The sequence below is a fragment of the Marmota flaviventris genome, chromosome 16 (genome assembly GCF_047511675.1).
Source record: "Marmota flaviventris isolate mMarFla1 chromosome 16, mMarFla1.hap1, whole genome shotgun sequence".
NCBI classification, from domain to species: Eukaryota; Metazoa; Chordata; class Mammalia; order Rodentia; family Sciuridae; genus Marmota; species Marmota flaviventris.
This window is the reverse complement of record NC_092513.1, coordinates 71,537,391-71,556,464: the sequence shown is the minus strand read 5'-3', so window position 1 is coordinate 71,556,464 and position 19,074 is coordinate 71,537,391.

Genomic DNA, 19,074 nt, shown 5'->3' with positions numbered 1-19,074 from the left:
ATTTTAAATTTTTATGCAAATGTCCATAACACACATTTTTTTTTCCGTATGTCTATGTTGCATCCAATAACCTTGCTGCACTCATTTACTAGTTCTAAGAGTTGTTGGACTTTGTTCCTTTTTATAGATTCCTTGGAATTTTCCACATAGCGAATCACGTTATCTGCAAAAATAAACAGTTTTGTTTCTTCCTTTCAAATCTGTCTTTGTAGCCGTTTTCATGCTTTACTGAACTTGCAAGAACTTCCTGCACAATACTGAATCAGCCTTGAGACCAGACCTTCCTGCCTTCCTCCCTTTCTTAGAAGTCAACCATTCTTTTCTGACCATAAAATATAATGTTAACTGTACGAATTTTTATAACTCTCTCGGTCAAGTTGAGGAAGTTCCTGTCTCTTCTTATTTTTCTCTAGGTTTTTATCGTGGATGAGCATTGAATTTTGTCAGATGACTTTTCTGCATTGATGGATACGATCATGTGATCATGTGTTGTTAATACAGAGGATTGCATTGATTTTGCCACAATGAACAAGGCTTGTGTAATTCTCATGGGTCTTTATGTGTGGCTGAACTATATCTGATAATATTTCGTAAAAGTTTTGAGCCCAGGGGTACTTAACCACTGAGCCACAACCCCAGCCCTTTTTGTATTTTATTTAGAGACAGGGTCTCCCTGAGCTGCTTAGGGCCTCACTAAGTTGCCGAGGCTGACTTTGAACTCATGATCCTCCTGCCTCAGCCTCCCGAGCTGCTGGGAAAATAGGTGTGTGCCACCGTGCCCAACATATTCTTCCCTTTTTTTTGCTTTGTCAATCTTGCTAAATGTTTGTGAATCTCATAGATCTTTAAAAAAAAAAAAAAAAAACAGCTCTTTGCTTCATTGATTTTCTCTATTTTTTTCTATTTCATTGATTTCCACTCTTATATTCATTATTCCCTCCCTTCTATTTTTTTTTGTGTGTGTGTGTGTGTGTTTTCTTTTTCCTATATTGTAGTTCTTGAAGTGGGAGCTTCATTGACCTGAGAATTTTTTCATTTTCTAACTCATACATTTAGTACTCTAAATTTCCCTCTTGGCACTGCTTTAGGATGCCCCACAAGTGTTGACGTACACATTTTCACTTTCTTTCAGTTGATAGTTTTTTTTTGGTTGTTGTTGTTTTGATCCTGGCGATTGGACCTAAGGGTACTTTACCAAAGAGCCACATCCCCAGTCCTTTTTATTTATTTACTTACTTTTATTTCGAGACAGGGTCTCACTAAGTTGCTAAGGCTGGCCTCAAACTTGCAATCCTCCTGCCTCAGCCTCCTGAGTCACTGAGAATTACAGGCATGCACCACTGTGTACCTGGCTAGTTAACAGTATTTTTTTTTTTTTGAGACTTTCTTTTGACCTGTGGATTATTCAGAGTGTGTTGTTTTGTCTGCAAACATTTGGAAGTCTGTTATTTTTCTGTTATTGATCTGTAATTTGATTCCATTTCCATGGCTGAACATTATGATTTGAATTCTTTTAAATTTTTTGGATATTTGTTTTGCAGCCCAGGCTGTGGTCTATCTTAGATATATATTGTGCGATTACTCAGAAAGAACATTTATTCTGATGTTGCTGGGTGGAGTGTGTAATAAACTTTGACTCACAGTGTCTGGTGGTTGTTCTCTATCTTTGCTGATTGTTCCATCCGTTATTGAGTGAAGAGACTTGAGGCCTCAGCTGTAACTGTGGACTTGGCTATTCTTGCAGTTCTATCAGGGTTTGGTTCACATATTTAAAAAAAAAAAATTCATGGCCATCTTTGAGTGATTCTTTTACCCATTGATAATTTGGAGATCATTCTTCACTGAAGTGTGCAGAATTTTCAAATATTAATGTCACGTTATTAATTTCATTCAGAAGTGTTATTAAGTTTCCAGAAGGTGTCAAGCTCACTACGACACACACATTTTCCAAAGTTCTCATTTTTTGCTTAAAAATTTGAATTTTATTACTGGCAAAAGTGATGGGCTTGCTTCCATTTTCAAAACAATTATCTTCTGGGCTGGGGAGATAACTCAGTTGGTAGAGAGCTTGCCTCACATGCACAAGGCCCTGGGTTCAAACCCCAGCACCAAAAAAAAAAAAAAAAAACCTTCTAAATTCTTAAGTCTGGCTGGATTCTCTCTCTTTATTTTTTATTTATTTATTATTATTATTATTTTTTGGTACCCAGGATTGCACCCAAGGGTACTTTACCACTGAGCCACATCCCCAACCCTTTTTATATTTTATTTAGAGGCAGGGTCTTGCTAAGTAGTTCAGGGCCCTGCTAAGTTGCTGAGTCTGGCATTGAACTTGCCATCCTCCTGCCTCAGCCTCCCAAGCTTCTGGGATCACAGGCGTGCGCCACCCTGCCTGGCTGGATTCGCTATTCTGATTTACTTTCCATTTGTCAGCTTTGCATGAGCACACAAGGATCACACTGTTGAAATTACTGAAGCTATTCTAAGTTTCAAAGTTTTATAAATGTGAGAACCAAATCACTGCACAAACCTATAATCCCCAGCCGCTCTGGAGGCTGAGGCAGGAGGATCACAAGTTTGAGGCCAGTCTGGGCAATTTAGTGAAACCCTGTCTCAAAATAAAAAAATAAAAAGGAGTGTAGCTCAGTGGTAGAACACCCTTGGGTTCAGTTCCTAGTACCTTAAAAGAAAAAGATTAGAAGCAATATTTCTGTTTCTACAAACAAATATAAGTTGGGAGTTTGATAGGGGATTGTATTAAAACTGTAGATCAGTCTGGTAGAAATTGACATTTTTATAATATCAAGTAGCATATCACTCCCCTGAATTGTATTCTCTTTAATTTATCCGAGAAATGTTTTGTAGTGAATCAGCTTTGCATGCTATTTGTTATATTTATTCCTAAGTATGTTATTCTTTTGATGTTATTGTCAGTGAAACAGTTTTATCTCATTTCCCAAAAGTATATGTAGCTCTTTTTAAAAATGTTTTATAGTCATAAATGGACAGCATGCCTTTATTTTATTTATTTTTTTATGTGGTGCTCTCCATCAAACCTAGTGCCTCACACATGCTAGGCAAGTGCTCTGCCACTAAGCTACTGTCTCAGCCCTGTATAGCTCTTTTTATACAACACGATTGATTGTATAAACAGAACTTTACATTGACAACTTCTTTAGCTCATTTAGACTCCCAACAGGTTTTTGTTTCTTAGTGCTTCTCGCATCCACAATCAGGCCACCTGCACTTAGAAGTCTTACATCTCACTTTCTAAGCTAGGAACATTTTATTCCACCCTTTCTTTTATTGTACCTGCTGGGACCTGGGAGCTGCAGGACAATGAGATATTCTTTTCTCCATCCCTCTTAGGAAGTAAGTATGGCATTAGCCGTAGTGGGCTTCACGGGAGACTTTTAAAAAATCATATTGAGGAAATTTATTTCTACTTCTGTTGGGGTTTTTAGCGCCCTCCCCCAGTTCCCTCCTGACCTGTGGGAGAGATTGGGGGAGCACCCCCCGACCAGGACAGGCCAAGAAAGGTAAAGGTCAACTGGCCGCCCACACCCAGCCCTCCCTCCCAGAGGACAATCAGAGGCCAGGGAGAACAGTCAAAGCAGGATCTCGTTTAATGAGAAAACACACGCAGCTAATATAATGTACAGGAGCCAATCAGGGTAAAGGTCTGCAGGGTGGGGAGAGTTCACGTGCACACCCATCCTACAGGCAGTAATGGGAGACACGAGCTGTCCTTGAGGGCAGAAGGGTTCTGAGCCTATCCTAGCGGTGGTCCGATTCTTCATCACGATCCCCAGCAATGACTTCTGGCTAATCGCTAGGTGCTCTCTTAGCCACCTGTGGCCCCAGGACTGGGAAGCGGGTAGCAGGCAGCAAGTCAAGTTTCCTGTTTTCTGATGCAACATGCCCCACGTTACATCATGCCCTACATACTTCTTTTTGTTAAACATGAATTCCTATTTTGTTATCATAAATGGGCATTGAATTGTATCAAAATGTATGTGTGTGTGTTTATTCTGTGTAGTTATTCATGTGGTGTCTTTATTCTGTAAATGTAATTGGTTGTTTTTACTGATTTTTAAATGTATTAAACCAACATTGCTTTTCTGGAATAAATCCCACTAGGCCATGATATATTGTACTTTTAAAATTCATTTCTGTGTTTTTATTAAAAGTTTTTGCATCTACATTCATGAAGAACATATTTTCATATATTATTCTTGCGATATTTTGCTACGAAGCTTACAACTGGTCCTATAAGTTAGAAAGCACTCACTCTTTTGTTTGAAGAGACACTTTATAAAATTGATGTTTCTTCCTTAAATGTTTGAAGAATTCACTGGTGAACGTCTGTTGTGAGCCTGCAGTTATTCAAACCTCTATTCACTTTTATGTCTCCCAAGTTCAGACACCTTCACAGACATTTAAAATGCTATTTAAAAGTAAAAAGCAAAATAGTCCTCTCATGACTTAGGAACAAAATATGAGAACAAATGTTAGTATTAATCACTAGAATATATTAAAAGGAATGATTCCACCCAAAATAGCAATGCAGATATGATATTTTAGAAATAAACAGAGATAAACACACAGATACCAGATAGAGGGACCAAAAGCTTAGAAAGTGATCTAATATAAACTTTAAAATCCTAGGAAAATATACAGGTAAGACTAAAAAGATTAGACTTTGAAAAGCTGCTAAATTAAATTATTAATATAATTATAATCATATTAGTAATAACTTATCAAAAGATATTCTAAAATTCATCTGGAGTCATAAATGGGAAGTATAAGCAATAAGTAATATTTATTTATTTATTTATTTTTTAGTTGTAGATGGACCTTTATTTTATTTATTTATATGTGGTGTTGAGACTTGAACCCAGTGCCTCACACATGCTAGGCAAGTGCGCTACCCCTGAGCCCCAGCCCCAGTCCAATAAGTAATATTTGAAAAGTTCATTGTATGTAAGTTACAGAAAGGTTCATTCTTTTAAAAGTCACAGAATGTATATGTAACAAATTCTATACATGTAGCAATAAAAATTATCTTAAATAATAAATAACTTTTAAATTTTGGAGCAGAGAAATAAACTGATAAATAAAAGAAAGAGATATAGGAAAAAAAGCATCGTATTATAAATAAAAATTAAAAACATGATATTTAGCTGGGCGTGATGGTGCACACCGTCATCCCAGCAACTGGGGAGGCTGAGACAGGAGGATCGCAAGTTCAAAGCCATCCTCAGCAAAAGCCAGGTGCTAAGCAACTCAGGGAGACCCTGTCTCTAAATAAATACAAAATAGAGCCGAAGATGTGGCTCAGTGGTGGGGGTGCTCCTGTGTTCAAGTCCTGGTACCCCAAAACAACAACAAAAACCCCATGATATTTGGTAGTATAATTTTGTAGGAAATTGAGAAAAACTTGCTGAAAGGTGTTGTGGAAACTAAGTAATTATTTTGAGGCTATAAAGTTGTTTCCAGTCTTACCATGTAAATAAAATAAATTCTAAAATACTTAAACAATTGGTAAAATCATAACGAAATTTCATATTTTCTGGAAAGGCTTTATAAGTAAATTTCAAAAATTAAGAAAAATTAAGTGGATTAAATGACAATTTCAAAAATCCCTCAGGCATAATAAAGCATATTTTAAAAGAAAAAACAACCTAGGAAAATATCCTAAAATATATGAGAAATACAAATTATTTCATGAACTACATATAAATAAACAAAGACAGAATTCACAGAAGTAAAAAATGAGCATATGAAACCAGTCGCAATTTCAAATCGAAGTGTGATCATTTTATAACACTTTATGTCAATTTGGTAAAGTAACATTTTAATCTTGAGCCTATTGATAAAATATGGTAATATGATCATCCATTTTTTTTTAGAGTTGGGGGTTCCTTTTTTGTGGACAGCAATTTGTCTGTAGGCACTAATATTTTCAAAGTGCCATACACCCACTGATTCCCAAAATTCATGTGTTGAAACTTAAGGGCGAGTGCGACAGCTTTAAAGGTACGGCCTCTAGGAAGTGAAGTCTGAGGGCAGAGCCCATGTGGTTGGGCAAGTGAGACCCTGCCTCCAAATAAAATATAAAACAGGGCTGGGGATGTGGCTCAGTGGTTAAGCGCCCCTGGATTCAACCCCCAGGACCAAGGAAATCCATTGCTTCCCAAAGTTCTCTCCCTCCCTAAATAGTTATCATTATTATTAAACAGTCTTAATGTTTTAAAACATATTAGAATTTATTTCACCAGCATATGAACTAACCTGGTGAACATTTCATATGCACTTAAAAGAACATGTCTTCTAGTGTTTTTGTGGCATGACATTTTATTAATATCAATGAACAGGTTGACTTACAGTATTAGATCAACATTCTTTTATTCTTAGTTTTCTTGTTTCTTTAACTAGAAATTGTGTTGGCAAATTTCCCCACTCGGTTCTAATAAAATTCACTTCATGTATTTTGAAGCTCTTGTTATGGGTGAATACACACTTAGAATTGCTGAGACAGTTTAATGAGTTGGCCTTCTCTCATTATGAAACATCTTTTTCTATTGCAATTTTGGAATTAATTTCAAGTTTCATTTGAATTAATATAAGAAAGCTACAGCTTCCTTATGCTTATGATTGCGCAGTATCTGTTTTCCATCTCTTTATTGTCCAACATATGTGTGCATTCATATTCAGATTGTATATTTTAGAGAATATATGTGTAGGTCTTGCTTTTTACTCTAGGAGTGTTCATCTTATTTACTTTTTGGGGGGAGAGGGGGTACCAGGGATGGAACTCAGGAGCACTTGACCACTGAGTCACATCCCCAGCCCGATTTTTGTTATTTTATTTAGAGACAGGGTCTCACTGAGTTGCTTAGGGCCTCCCTTTTGCTGAGGCTGGCTTTGAACTTGTGACCCTCCTGTCTCAGGCTCTCCAGCTCCTGGGATTACAGGCATGCACCACTGCACTGCCATTTATTTACATATGTGATTATTTACTGATCTCAGTTTAGAGCTATCATCTCACTATTCATTTTTCTGTCCCATCTCATCAAATCCCAAGAATTCACATGGGCTCCTATCTTTGCTTCTTTTCTGGAAGCTTTTCTTCATGAGTTTTGAAACATATCTTTATAGGATATTAATGACTGATCTATGATATAGATTGGAAATACTTTTTCAATTTTCAACTTTTGACTTTGGTTGTTTGGCTATATGCAGAAGATTTTTATTTTATGGTAGCCAATTTTATCAACTATTTCATTTATTTTAATGGAGCTTTTTGTCTTAGGCACATTATTCTTGAAAGAAGTTGGGAAAGAATTCTCCCAAGTTTTCTTCTAACAACCTCTTATATGATTCCAGATAACTACAGAAAGAGCCTTATTTTTTTAAAAAATTGCCCCTTGTTCCATGTCTCGATGCACTTTATTTACTTAATCCATAATCAATAGGCTCCTTCTAGTATTTTTGCTACTGTAGAAATTATAAATATAACATTTATAAATATAACAATTTATAAATATAACATTTCACAATGCACAAGTATACTTGGAGGAGCAATCTCTAAATTTGAAATTGTTGATTTAAAAAGGAAGAGTAAATGTACCTTCTTTTTAAGGAAATGTATAAAAGTGTCCTTTATCCCACAATTTCACCATCAAAAATTGTAATCATAGTCCTTGTAATAGTCAAGAAAATGAAATTATAGCTTTGGTTTCATTTACCTTACTGTAAGTGTGAAATTATTTTTCTTTGTGTTAGAGTCTTTTGTAAGTTGTTTTGTTGTTGTTGTTTGGTTGGTTGGGTTTTTTGTTGTTTTTGTTTTTGTTTTGTACTGGGGGTTGAACCCAGGGCTGCTTAACCACAGAGCCACATCCTCAGCCCTTTTCATTTTTTATTTTGAGACAAGTCCCCACTAAATTGCTGAGGCTAGCCTCAAACTTGCAATCCTCTTTTCTCAGCCTCCCAAGTCTCTGGGATTACAGGCAAGCCAGCAAGCCCTGCTTTGTAATTTTTTCTTTTTTTCCTAGAAACTATAACCTCATATCTTTGTACAATTTTTATTGCATATTTGGTTTATATCTTGGTCATTTTCAGGATTCAGTGGAATATTTAAATCAGCCCTTTGTCTCTGGTCTGAATTGCAAAGTCTCCATTTGCCTTTTGTCATGAAGCATTTGAACTTGATCATCAAGTTCTTTTTACTTAGAAACAAATTCACTCACCAATGTTTCATTTCAGAAAAAAAAAAAAGCATTTAGTAATCAGAGGAGAAATAGTATGATTAGAAAAAGCACCACTCTGTGACTCTAACGAAGACAGGGAACAGGAATGGAAACCAAACATGAAAGGTTCCTGGGGAACTTTCCGTGGGCTGGCTCAGCACACAACACTCGAACCTGATTTTAATATCACTAGGCAGACTTGTGTGTCTTCTGTTTTGAAGCAAAAGGAAGTACACTGGAAGGTGGGGGGTTCTGGGGTCTATAAAAGAGCAAGACCCCCACTCCTGCAGACCCCCAGCTCTGGGCCCCCTAAAAAAAAGAAAGAAAGAAAAAAGAAAAAAATTGTACAATATTGGAAATTTTTTATGAGAAAGAAAGAAAAAAATGCAAACAAACCTGTAGCTGCAATTAAAAGTTCATAGGGGCCTGGGCTGGGGCTCAGTGGTGGAGCGCTTGCCTAGCATGCATGAGGCCCTGGGTTTGATCCCCAGCACCCACATGAAGAAACTAACTAAACAAAATAAAGGTATTGTGGCCATCTACACTAAAGATATTAAAAAAAAAAAAGTTCACAGGGGCTGGATTGTTGCTCAGTGGTAGAGCACTTGCTTTGCCAATGTGAGGCACTGGGTTCGATCCTAGCACCACCTAAAAACAAATAAAGGCATTGAGTCAATCTACAACTAAAAAACAAAAATACAAAGTTCATAGAAAACACAGAAGATAAATGAATGAGTAAAATGAGGTCATGAGGTCGCCATCTGTCAGATCCAGATTGTAGGAAATCCTACAGGATTGAGTGACAAGATACCTTGAGCAGTTGGTGTCACAAGCAGAGAGCCCAAGGGCACAGTCCAGCAGGCCTGCTGCTCCACCATAAGGAACAGTTACCTGAAGGGCTGGGGATGTGGCTCTGTGCAGAGCACTCGCCTGGAGGACCAGGCCCTGAGTTCAACTCCAAGTCCCCCAAAGGCGTGGGGCGGGGAAGGCAGTGGGGAAAACCCCTGAGGTAGCTGTTTCCAGGTTTTAGAAAACAGCACCAGGGCGGAATTCCTAAGAAAATGCAAACAGCTGTGAGCCGCAGGGTCACCAGGGCTTACTGCCTGGAGACACTTTCCAAACATAGAACAGAGGTCGTTGGGGGTGAGGAGAAGGCATGTGTGGTCTCTTTTGAAGTGGAGGGATTGTATGAGGTAACCAGAGAGGAAGAAACACGGCAGGGCAGGAGCCTGGAAGCTGTGTGCTGGCCAGGGGCGGTCTCTGGTACAAGGCCAAGGCTCCTGCACAGGTGCAAGGCCTGACCCTGACAGGCCACGGGGTGACTGAGTGGGGGAGGAAGGGGCGCAGCTGGAAGGAAAGTTCTAGAAGGGTCCACTCCCAGAGTTCCCAGCGGGAGCAGCCAGGACAGGGAGACCCTGCGTGGCTTCTTTCTAGTTTCTATCTTTACAGGGTTCCTTTTTGTGTATGTTGTGAAAAACTGGCCTCAGTTTCCCAGATGCCCACACCATGTCCCAAAACTACTTATGAAAAGTCTCTTTTTTTTTTTTTTTTTTTTTGTCCCAGTGATTTGAGACATGAACTTTATGATTGACTAGTTTTCCAAAACTTGTCAATCAAGTGTTCTTGATTTTAGGTCTGTTTGTCCAGTGGACAAATAAACACATTAAATTAATTCTGTTTTCAGTAGACAACAACTTTTGCAGTGCCATTTCATACACTTTAAATCACTTTTCTGAAGAGGTCAGTGGTGAACCCCCATCAGTATTATAAGGAAATTTATTATCTTACTGGCACCTTTCTTTTTTGGCGGATTAACTTGAAAAATCTGCAAACTGATAAAAGGATTTGTTTGTATTGATTTAGTAACTAAAAAGATGAAATTTTTCTTGTTTTGGCACACTTATGGAGTTCTTTGGGATTTTTCACTCTACACAACACATGTCCTAGGCATGGCCCAGGCCCTCCCTGCCAGTCCCAGGAAAACAGGTGGACATGATGGAAAGAGAGCACAAGAATCCCCGGACACTTCCTCTTATATTGCGGGTCAGCAACAGCCTTATCTCTCTCAGGCTTGTGTCATGGTGACCAAATAACGTTCAGTAAAAATGTGTTCAGTTACAACAGAGGCATCCAACACCATCGTAGTCTTTCCTGTGAGTGTTATGGCATTCCAGAATTTGATGCTTCTCAGTCTCACAACTGGCCATGGAGGTGACTTTGTGATTTTTCCTGCACATTCCCCGGAAGAACATCCATCAGCTTTTCAGCAAGAACCTTCCCTGCAGAGCTTCCTGGGAGACCGGTGCCATTGGAACCGTTCCACTGCTCAGGATGATGGGCAAACCAAGCCGCCATCTTTACCTAAGAACCATAAAGAGAAGGGTCCGATGTTGTTATTTCAGATTGATTTCTTCATGTTACCAAATGTTGGGTCCATTTTTGCTTATTGGTAGAGACAGTCGAATCCTGAATCCAAAGACTATCATGTGAAGAAATTTGTTTTGCTGTGTCAAAGCAAACTTCCCCTGATCTGTCCTTCCTTCAACCCAGTGTTCTATGAAGTGTTGGCATTCAGAAGAAAGGTGTTATGGTTGGGACGTGAGGTGTCCCCCAAGAGCTCAGGAGTGGAACAGTGAAAGTGTTTAGAGAAGAAACGATCGGGGTGTGAGACCCTTAATCCAAACAGTGAATTGATCCTGTGACCGGATTAACTGGGTGGGTGGGGTGTGGCTGGTGGACGTGGGTCATTGGGGGCCCACTCTTGGGGTATATATGCTGTATCTGGCCAGTTGAGTCTCTCTCTCTGCTTTCTGATCGCCATATGAGCTGCTTCCCTCTGCCACACTCTTCTGCCTTGATGTTCGGCCTCACCTTGAGCCCAAGGAATGGAGCTGGCTGTCTATGGACCAAGACCTCCAGAACTGTGAGTCCCTAATAAACTTCTCCTTAAAATCATTCATGTCAGTTCTTTTAGTCACAGCAGTGAACAAGCTGACTCAACCAAGAGGATACAATTTAGATCTGAAAAATGAGATATTTCTCAGTCTGCAGCATGAAATGTAATCTAAAACCTGTCAATATTATATACATTAGTATTTAATGTGCTTAATTTTTATGCACAATGGTTTAATAAGGAGAGAGATCATTTTTAATGTCACCTGTCATCATGGGCTTCTTACAACTAAGCCTTCAATATCTTCATTTTCACCACCTTAATTACTATGGATTCAACATGAAAATCTGTTCCAAAAGGAGATGAGGCCCTCCAGGAGATGGAGCGCAACAACCCACTCCTTAAATACGGAATGTGCGTTATGATCTTCTGCCAACATCTCAGCATGGAAAGGAGAATAAAACAGTGATTTTGCAGTTTTTGAAGAAGAAGGATGAACATTTTCTCTGATGATCAAAGTCAATACCAACCGTGGTCAGTCAAGTTGACGGTGTGCACCTGGCTTATCATCATATCATACAAGGGATAAGAGTGTCATTGTACCTCTGTGGTTTTCCTCCCTAAAAAAGCAGGTTCTGCAAGCCCCACTTGGCGCTCTGTCCTCCATGTGGACTCTGCTCCTCACTATTCCCCCTGGGTGTCTGTGAGATGGGTCTAGATTGAAGTTTTCCAGACATAGATGAAGGACCCTGACATGACCCCACCTGTCTAGACGTACACCTTGAGAGGATTGGGAGGGGGGGGTTCAAGTCAAGGTCAGCTTTGAAATGTTGGTTCCTCTGTTCTGTGTGTGTTCACTGAGTACAGCAGTGTGTATATGCTGCGTATGCTAATGTATGTGTCCTCAGGGCCTGTTGAGCATCACTTGTGGGCATATGATCACACACTGAGTAGGCTCCTCCAGATCTTTATTGAATAGAGTTCTACTTGCTTTGTAAATGCAGTATTATTATTATTATTATTATTATTATTATTATCATTATTATTATTATAAAAACCACATGTGAACACTCATTAGACTTTGACCTTATCTCTGGCTACCAACTCAGGATGCTCAAGCAGGAACCATAGAAGTCATCCTTAACTCTTTGCCCCAGATCCCCCAAAGGAAGACTGGCTCTTTTCCCTTTTAACCCCTAGATAACTAACACATGTCCCTCCTTCTCCTATCCGTGAGGCCATGAGCTTATTCCAGCAACTCCAGTACTCACTCAGAACCCTCTTACCTGCCTCTGATCGGTCATATGTCCTTTGGTCCACTGTCTGTGCAACAGGGACTTATTCTCACTTTCACCTGCAGGTACCCGAGGGGCAGAGACCCTTAATCCAAACAGTGAATTGATCCTGTGATCGGATTAACTGGGTGGGTGGGGTGTGGCTGGTGGACGTGGGTCATTGGGGGCCCACTCTTGGGGTATATATGCTGTATCTGGCCAGTTGAGTCTCTCTCTCTGCTTTCTGATCACCATATGAGCTGCAGGCTTGAAGATTTAGCAATCCGCCTCCATTTTGCATCTATTTCCTTAGCTATGAGTCACCTGAAATTCCAGGAAAAACAGGCCTGATCCATAAACATCTAGTGATGAGTTGAAACTACTCCCTGGCAACAGCTGCTTTCTTATCACAGAAGAAGCCCTGCCTGTCTTATCCTGGGATGACAACAATGAAGGACACCGGCAGGAATGCAAGCCCTCACCCCTTCCCCTGCCAATCCCCTTTCAGTCACTGTCAGCCCCTCCAAAGGGCACAGATCTCTCTTGGTCAGCCCGGGATAGCCATGCTGGTTAAAGTTCCTTTCCTGCTTTACACCATTACTTTTCCCATTTTTTTGTTTGGTGCCAGTGGCCAGACCCGATTCGTTAGACCCCCCTGAGTTGGGCTTCTGGTTGAGAACTCTGCTAACGTCTGCACAATAGCCACAGTGATTGTTCAGGGCTCAGTACCTGGAACTTCCACTCTGCCCAACTTAGTAGCAGGCCCGGCTGCCTTCACCCAAAAGAACAACTGTAAAAATCAACAAAACTGTGAAGCAGCCGTTTCCAGGCATTGCACAACAGGCTTAGGTGGGCAGCAATCCTTCAGGAGACTGACGCTCGAGGGAAGAGAGTTACAAGATTGCCATCCCTCCATCCTCTATCTTTCTGTTCTGGGAATATCTTCCTGCAGGTTAAGTTCAAACAGAGCAATGGTCTTGAGCTAACTGGAACTTGGCCCAGGACATTCAAGGAATGGAATCTCTAGCACGTGGGGAAGAGATGTGTGTCAAAGGTTTGCTTGGGTTCTGTGCTGTTTTCATTCACAACACTTTGGATACCGAATGCGTGGGTTTTTTTCTTACACCAATCGATGATCCAACCTTCCAACACCAAGTGAGTGTCCTAGAGTGTCAATTCTGACACTAACTAGAGGTAGTTGGCATCAGACTCCACAGGCACAGGCTCAGTCCCACAAGACTGCCTTCACTGCAGATGCCACCCAAAGCCTTGGCTCCCCAAGGAAGCAACATTTCCATCTGGGTTGGCTACAAATCAGGGGAGTCTCAAAAATACCTGGCCCCTTTCAAGTATGATAATTTGCCACAACAGCTCACAGAACTCAGGAGAGCACCTTATTTAGTGTTTACCAGTTATTTGAAAAGAACAACTCAGGAACTGAAGAGATGCGTAAGGAAGGTGTAGAAAGTACACAGAGCTTCTCGAAGACTGTCACCCTCTCAGCAAGCCAGTGCGTTTACTCCCCAACCCGAAAGCTCTGAGTCTCATTTACAGAGAGTTCAGTCTCCAGCTGCCCACACCTCCATCCCTGGTAGCTGGTAGGTGGGGCTGAAGGTTCCCAGCCTATGGACCCTTGGTCTTTCTCTTGGCTAATTCTGGAATTAGGGCCGCCACCTGAGCCAACTAAGTAGCTTAAACTCAAGTATGAGGAAAGACCCATAATGAATAATAAAAGGCACTCCTGTCCCTCAAGGAAGCCCAAAGGTTTTAGAAACTTCCAGGAACTAGGGACAAAGACCAAATATATAAATACCACGGAATTTAACATGGAATCTGGAGTGGGCAAAAGTCTAATTATACAGGAAAAATATTTCATGAGGCCCAGAGGTTGTCTGTTATGAAATTGAGAAAGAAATTGTTACAGCAGATGCTCTCGCTGAGAGCCACGAGGACTGACAGACAGGAGAAGGCTCCATGCTCACCCTTGGTAAAGGGTAAGGACTCCATCTGAGACAACAGACCATGCCCTAGGGTTAAGGAGAGGGTGACAGTCTTCGAGAGTTAGCCCAAATATTTAAAGAATGTGGGAGCCTGGGAAGTCCTCAGGCAAAGGTTTTTTTAAAAAAAAAAAATAAGACTTGTACACACAGGATTTTTCTATTTTTCTTCCCTGTGCCCAGCTGGAGAGAAGAGAAAATCATTTAGGGAGGAATTGATTGAAGAGCAAAAATCCCCGAGTAAAAGAAAACAGTATGATTTGTCCCACAGCAGCTTGGAATCGAAGGTGACATTTTTTTCCCCTCTGGTCTCAAATTGATGTGGATACTTGCTTATGCAGCTTACATTCCAGATGGATATCAGACTGGCAGATAAGGAGCAGAGAAACTGCTGTTTTGATAGTGAGAGGCAAAAAGCTTATCCTCGGGCAATTTGGCCATTATTTTTCTGGTCTCCTAGTAATTTGTTCCACGAGTGGCCATGGAACAAGGTTGAAGCCTGCCAGGCTACCTGCTCTAACCACTGTGGCTTAAAACCCTGGGCGGGAGTATTTTCCCCTCTGTAAGATGAAGCCAGAGTCTGTCCATACCCCAGACATCCCTCAGCAGTATGGACGTCCAAGAGAGATGGACGTAGGAAGGCGTCCCTCCCCTACACTCCATTCTGAACCCAGAACCAGGAGGTGTCCCTGCCTTGGTTCCCGAGAACTTGGTGTGGCTCTGCGACTCACGGCTCACCTGCTGAACCCTCTGTCACTCAGGCTTGTAATCTAATTTGAGAAACTTCTTTAATAACTTGGGGAAGTGCTCCTTAATCCTTCTGGTAGTAGTTTAGACTGGACAATGAAAGTGGAGGGGAGGCTTTTGTGTCACTATGTTGGAAACAGAGCAAACGACCACAGGACAAATGCCATAACAAAGAACAAGGATCATAGTAGACAGAGGTGATGGCTTACGTACCCTCCAGATTCTGAACATAGCTTCTCACATAAGCCTGTACAATGCCCATTCCTAAAGCGAGTCAGGTGGACACCATAAGGCAGCAGCCAAGTGGTGGAGATGGTCCCTCACCTCTGAAGTGGCCCTGCTCAAAATCATTAAAACGCTGCAAAAAGCAAGAGAGAGTAGAAGTCTAGATGCCCCCAGAACAGATAAAACTTCGCTGCAGCTGTTGACTGCATAAAAAGCTGAGCAAATGCAACAAAATGACATATGCAGACAGAGCCTATGGGCACCACAAACTGGGGAGCTTTGAGCAGAGGAAAATGCACAGAGAAGTCCAAGGCAAAAGGCAAGATGTCAAGGCCAAGTTAGACATCGTCCCAACCAAGCCTGGGAGATGAGCAAGTGCAGATACCTGTCCTGTAGCTGGCTCTCCGTCTAAGTAGAGGCACCAAGTAATATATCACAGGAAAGCAGGGAGCTGAAACCTCGGTTCTGTGTTCCAACAAAAGAAAATTTAAAGTCAGATGCCAAAAGCCATGCAGGAGAACCTTAGAGGTGAAAGTAGAGTAAAAGGAAATTGAGGTTCAAGCAGAGAGCACGAGAGAGAAAGAGGGGTAGAGAGAGTCTGAGAGAGAGAGCGTGCTATCTCTGAGCAGAGAACAACAAAGGAGACAACGCTGTCCCCAGTTTGATTACTCTTGGATGTTTACCAGGAGAGCTGGGGACCCCTTCTGAACTCTTGGCCAGTGAGGTGTTTGGTCACCTCCTCCTTCTTCACGTCAGGCAGTGGAGATTTTGACCTTAGCTGGTCCTCTCTGGAACTGTCCTGGTGGCCATCCTGTTTAAGGGGGCTTCCTCTATAAGTCAGACCCATGTTAATGTGGGCACTGGGGTCGATAGCTGGTGAGAAGTCACCTTAGTGCGCCTGCACTACGACAGGGATCTTCCTTCCCAGACCCATGATGACAACTTCAGCCACAGTTCCTAGCTTCACGTCAACATCACCGGACCTGTCAAGAGTTAGTCTCATGACTCCTTTTCTTTTGATGTATTTTCCCATTAGCTCCTTTGCTTCTGTTTATTTTCTACCAATTAACTACCACCCTTTGCTCTCTGTCTTCTTTGAAAGTAGTTTAAAGAAGACCCTGATTTAAAGAACACCTGGAACCTTGCCATGCCTGTCACTGTTTGCTGCTAGCTACCACCCAGAACTGTACCAAATAAATCTTTCTTCATTACTATGTCTGCATTATTCTGTTGTGCAGCACAATTTGTACTAAGACACACACACACACACACACACACACACAATTGATTCTCTTTTCTGGAGAATCTTGACTGATAGAGGCCTAGTTGCTTGGTCACATACCAGAGTAGATGTTGCTGTGAAGACAGGTATTTCTGTTTTGGTTTTGTTTTGTTTTCAGTGCTGGGGATTGAACCCAGGGCTGCTCTGCCACTGAGCTACACCCCCAGGCTCTTTTATTTTGAGCAGGGTCTCATTAAGTTGCCAAGGCTGTCCTCAAACTTGCGATCCTCCTGCTTCAGCCTCCTGAGCTGTGTGAAGGTAGTTTCTCGATGTGATAAACATGTAACTTTGAGACCTTAAGTAGAATACCTTCCACAGCATGGGGAGGTGGGGTGCAGGGAGGCTCATCTAATCAGCCTTAAGAGGGCTGAGTTCCTCCAAGGACTGAGGAGATGGCCTCCAGCCGGCTCTCAGACCCAGGACTGTAGCACGCACACACGCACACACACACACACACACACACACACACGAACCCTAATGGCTTCATTTCATTCAAGAACTAAAATACAGACTTGGGAACCAAAAATGTTTCTATAGGAACAGAATCTTAAGAATGAACTTTATGAATCGATTCTGGATTTTCTGGAATTGTTCTCTAATCTGATTAGACTAAAAGGTGCTAAAGACTCTATTTCCGATAGGAAAGAGTGTGACTTCATGATATGGCACTAGAGACACATGATGTCACCGTGCAGTACTCTTAATTGCATACTTATAAGAGGCAAAGTACACGGTGATTGTGTATTTAATACATCAGGTCACTTTTGTCAAACTAGTGAGTATAATGAAATCTGCTCATTGCTCCTAAGGGAGCTAAACAAAAATGGGGAAAGAAAAGAGTCAGCTTTGGGCCACATAATTAAGCTGAAAATTTTTCTATTTACCTCCCAGAAACCCTCCTATCCTGCAGTCACAGGGCTAAGATTGCTGAAAATCAATTGCAGAGTCTCATTCTGCAACTGGCTAATGACATCACAAGTTAAACCCCCAACTTCATGGGGTTTGTGCTATTAAAGCGAGGGCACCGATGGAGAAGAAATGGGATCCTGACAATCGGAACAGGGACGGCACGAGGGAGGGAAGGTGGGCCATTGAAACAAACGGTGGCATTAATCACTAGAGACCAGGTGTTCATGGTCACCATAACGGACAGACCTGGGACACTGCAGGTTGGTCAGCCCCGTCCCTTGAAGATGGGAGATCTAGAAGCAAAATTTTACTGGATTGCTATACATGAGCAAAAATCCAACTTGAATAGAAAAAAACAGTCCCAGTCCCATGATCGATTCCCAGGCTTGAGGCCATTTACAGATTTACAGCTCCTGGAATAAAGAAGAGGCACCTCTTCAGGAAGGAGTTTGCTGCATTACCCAAACTTGATACTGTTAATCTCTGCCTTTTCCAAAGAACTCGTCGTCTTTCACAAGAGTGGTAATGACTTGTGACCCACTGACTCAGTTGCTCACTCAGCAAATGGCAGAATCTCCACATGGGCACCCTGACCTGTAAGCTGAGGTTTATTATAGTGGAAAAGGCCCACAGGAAGCCACTAGAACTGCCTCTACCTGGGAAAATAGTCACCCAAAACAATATAGCTGGAGAGACTATACAGACCAGTGTCACCACCAGGGACATGAGAGATGAAAGGAGGATCCCCACCAGATCCCACTGAACCCACCTATTTGACTTGTGCAGAAAACAGAAGGATATTTCCAAATGGCAATGGTCATGAGTTTAACCCAGGAGTGATCCCACAGCTGCTGCCTACCAGATGTGGTTTCACTACTTGGGCAAATTAACCTATCGCCTGGTACTTTCCATGCAGCAACTGGCGTGGCAAACGCTTTTCTCTCCCTATCTGTCCCTAAAGACCGTCGGAAGCAGTCTGTGTTTAGCTGAAGAGGCCAACAACACACCTTCACCACCCTGCTTCAGGAACATCAACTCTCTGGCTCCGGGTCACAGTTTAGTTTATAGGGACCTTGATTGTGTTCCCTTCCACGTGACATCGCAGGGGCCCACTACATTGATGACCTTATGCTGATGGGTGATGAGAAGTAGCAACTACTCTGGACTCATTGGCAGGACAATTTCATGTCAGAGAATGGGAAATAAATCTGAAAGAAATTCAGGGGCCTTGGACTGGGGTGTAGTTCAGGGGTAGAGCACAAGCCTAGGGTGCACAAGGCCTTGGGTTCTATCCCCAGCACCCAAAAGAAGTTCAGGGACCTTCTACCCAGTTCATTTTCTAAGGGTCCAATGATTGAGACGTTCCTTCCTGGGGCTGGGGAGGTGGCTCAAGCGGTAGCGCGCTTGCCTGGCATGCGTGCGGCCTGGGTTCGATCCTCAGCACCACATACAAACAAAGATGTTGTGTCCGCCGAGAACTAAAAATAATAATAAT